Source organism: Salvelinus sp. IW2-2015, linkage group LG18, assembly GCF_002910315.2.
Source record: "Salvelinus sp. IW2-2015 linkage group LG18, ASM291031v2, whole genome shotgun sequence".
NCBI lineage: Eukaryota > Metazoa > Chordata > Actinopteri > Salmoniformes > Salmonidae > Salvelinus > Salvelinus sp. IW2-2015.
Window position 1 is genome coordinate 45,010,553 of NC_036858.1, and position 3,998 is coordinate 45,014,550.

General features: G+C 41.7%; 1 protein-coding gene across 1 annotated transcript in view; it reads left to right on the forward strand.

Moving 5' to 3' along the window:
• gfra1a (gdnf family receptor alpha 1a) overlaps positions 1–3,998 on the forward strand; it is a 110,434-nt gene that overhangs the window by 94,784 nt on the left and 11,652 nt on the right. The gene's annotated exons all lie outside the window — the stretch shown is intronic.

Below are 3,998 nucleotides of genomic sequence, written 5' to 3' on the forward strand. Positions count from 1 at the left end.
TCCCTATACAGCAGCATGAAGGTGTTGCTACAACACAGCCTTGATGAATGAAAGTTTACAACGTACTGTAGGTGCATCAGATCCGAGAGAATTTGAGATAATCAAGAGTGACAGATATTGACACTTTCAATAGCGCCTTGCACACTCTTGCTGCATTATAGATGATCTAGGGAGTATATTAGTCAACAGTTGCAAACAATATTTTCAGGTATGTTTATCCCCGGTTATCGTTCTGTTGCTTCCGTTAAAAAACGTTCAATAAAAATCACCGGAATGAAATACACCCCTGATCACTACAGTTCACTTTCATAGCAGCCACAATGAAACAGCATGATCCATTGTGGACTTCAGTGCACAACACATCAGCTGTTTCGTTGACCAGGCAAAACAAAATTCCAAGCCAAAACTTTATATCATAACACTAACCACAGCTTTACATTGTTGTCAACCATATTAGCTGATGTCAAAGTCACATAGCTACTAGAACTAACGTATTAGTAAACCTGCTCTACAATCATGCAGTAGAGTGTAGATACTGTAGTAAGCACAGTAATACGCAGTGACACCGGTGTGCCCCGGTGACGATACATTTATAAATCTAATATGGTTACCTTGACTTGGAAGAGTTCTAGTGTCTGATAGCCATAGCCAGCTAGCTAACATAAACTCAGCAAAAAAAAGAAACGTCCCTTTTTTGGACCTGTCTTTCAAAGATAATTCGTAAAAATCCAAATAACTCCACAGATCTTCATTGTAAAGGGTTTAAACACTGTTTCCCATGCTTGTTCAATGAACCATAAACAATTAATGAACATGCACCTGTGGAACGGTTTGTAAAACACTAACAGCTTACAGACGGTAGGCAATTAAGGTCAAGTTATGAAAACTTAGACACTAAAAGAGGCCTTTCTCTGAAAACACCAAAAGAAAGATGCCACGCCTGTCCGTCATCTGCGTGAACGTGCCTTAGGCATGCTGCAAGGAGGCAGTGAGACTGCAGATCTGGCTAGGGAAATAAATTGCAATGTCCATACTGTGAGACGCATAAGACAGCGCTACAGGGAGACAGACGGACAGCTGACCGTCCTCGCAGTGGCAGACCACGTGTAACAACACCTGCACAGGATCGGTACATCCGAACATCACACCTGCGGACAGGTACAGGATGGCAACAACAACTGCCCGAGTTACACCAGGAACGCACAATCACTCCATCAGTGCTCAGACTGTACGCAATAGGCTGAGAGAGGCTGAACTGAGGGCTTGTAGGCCTGTTGTAAGGCAGGTCCTCACCAGACATCACTGGCAACAACGTCGCCTATGGGCACGAACCCACCGCTGCTGACCAGACAGGACTGGCAAAAAGTGCTCTTCACTGACGAGTCACGGTTTTGTCTCACCAGGGGTGATGGTTGGATTCGCGTTTATCGTCGAAGGAATGAGCGTTACACCGAGGCCTGTACTCTGGAGCGGGATCGATTTGGAGGCGGAGGGTCCGTCATGGTCTGGGGCGGTGTGTCACAGCATCATCGGACTGAGCTTGTTGTCATTGCAGGAAATCTCAAAGCTGTGGTACCCTTCCTGCAGGCTCATCCTGACATACGTCAAAGTGAAAACCTATTTTTAGACATTTTTCCAAATGTATTGAAAATGAAACATAGAAATATGACATTTACATAAGTATTCACACACCTGAGTAAATACTTTGTAGACACACCTTTGTCAGCCATTACAGCTGTGAGTCTTTCTGGGTAAGTCTGTAAGAGCTTTCCACACTTGGATTGTGCAACATTTGCCCATTATTCTTTTCAAAATTCTTTGAGCTCTGTCAAATTGGTTGTTGATCATTGCTAGACAACCATTTTCATGTTTTGCGCTAGATTTTCAAGTAGATTTAAGTCAAAACTGTTACTCGGCCACTCAGGAACATTCACTGTCTTCTTAGTAAGCAACTTCAGCGTAGATGTGGCCTTGTGTTTCAAGTTATTATCCTGCTGAAAGCTGAATTCATCTCCCAGTGTCACGTTCCTGACCTGTTTTCTGTTGTTTTGTATGTGTGTGATGGTCAGGGCGTGAGTTTTGGGTGGGCAGTCTATGTTTGCTGTTTCTATGTTGGTTTTGGGTTGCCTGGTATGGCTCTTAATTAGAGGCAGGTGTTTTGCGTTTTCCTCTAATTGAGAGTCATATTAAGGTAGGTTGTTCTCACTGTTTGTTTGTGGGTGATTGTCTCCTGTGTCAGTGTCTGTATGTTACGCCACAAGGGACTGTTCCGGTTTTTGTTAGTTCGTTCGTTTTATGTAGTCTGTTTTCCTGGTTCATGCGTTCTTCACGTTGTATGTAAGTTCGTGTCCAGGTCTGTCTACATTCGTTTATTTGTTTTGTAATTATTCAAGTGTTTGTCGTGTTTTTCCGTTTTGTCTATTAAATCAATATGTATTCACAACCCGCTGCATTTTGGTCAAATCCCTGCTACTCCTCTTCGGATGAGGAGAAGGAGGAAGCCCGTTACACCCAGTGTCTGGTGGAAAGCAGACTGAACCAGGTTTTCTTCTAGGATTTTGCCTGTGCTTACAGTTGCTCCATTCCTATCTGGCAACAGAGTTAGGAAGAACACCTATAGCTTTGTAGTTACTAGGTGTATCGATACACCATCCAAAGTGTAGTAACTTAACCATACTCAAAGGAATATTCATTGTCTGCTTTTTTACCCATCTATCAATGGGTGCCCTTCTTTGCGAGGCATGGAAACCTCCTTGGTCTTTGTGGTTGAATCTGTGTTTGACATTCACTGCTCGACTCCGTTTGGTACAGAGCTGAGGTAGTAAAAAAAATCATGTTAAACTCCATTATTGCAACTTGTTACGCACATTTTTATTCCTGAACTTACTAATGGCTTGCCATAACAAAGGGGTTGAATACTTATTGACATAAGCAGGGGACGCTGGGCATCTTTCTTTTTGGTGTTTTTCAGAGAAAGCCTCTTTAGTGTCCTAAGTTTTCAATAACTGTGACCTTAATTGCCTACCGTCTGTAAGCTGTTAGTGTTTTAACAACCGTTCCACAAGTGCATGTTCATTAATTGTTTATGGTTCATTGAACAAGCATGGGAAACAGTGTTTAAACCCTTTACAATGAAGATCTGTGGAGTTATTTGGATTTTTACGAATTATCTTTGAAAGACAGGGTCCTAAAAAAGGACGTTTCTTTTTTTGCTGAGTTTATGTTAGCTGAGCTGGCTTATGGCTATCAGACACTAGAACTCTTCCAAGTCAAGGTAACCTATTAAGATTTATAAATGTATCGTCACCGGGCACACCGGTGTCACTGCTATAACTGCTTACTACAGTATCTACACTCTACTGCATGATTGTAGCAGGTTTACTAATACGTTAGTTCTAGTAGCTATGTTGACTTTGACATCAGCTAATATGGTGACAACAATGTAAGCTGTGGTTAGTGGTTATGATATAAAGTTTTGGCTTGGAATTTTTGTTTTGCCTGGTCACGAACAGCTGATGTGTTGTGCACTGAAGTCCACAATGGGATCATGCTGTTTCTATGTGGCTGCTATGAAAGTGAACTGTGTGATCAGGGGTGTATTCATTCCGGTGATTTTATTGAACGTTTTTTAAACGGAAGCAAACAGAACGAAACGGGGAAACATACCTGAAAATATTGTTTGCAACTGTTGGACTAATGATTACACCCTAGATCATCTAAATGCAGCAAGAGTGTGCAAGGCGCTATTGAAAGTGTCAATATCTGTCACCTTGATTACTCAAATTTCTCTCGATCTGTGCACCTACAGTACGTTGTAAACTTTCATTCATAGGCTAGGTTGTAGCAACCTCATGCTGTGTATAGGGAACATTTGAGTATCATGTAGTAGCCTACACCTATCGATGTTCCATTGAGCTGGGTGAATGGGAATATGAATGACAGTCATCGAAAATGCTGTAATATAAAATAAGACCATGCTCATTAAAAAAATATCTTAA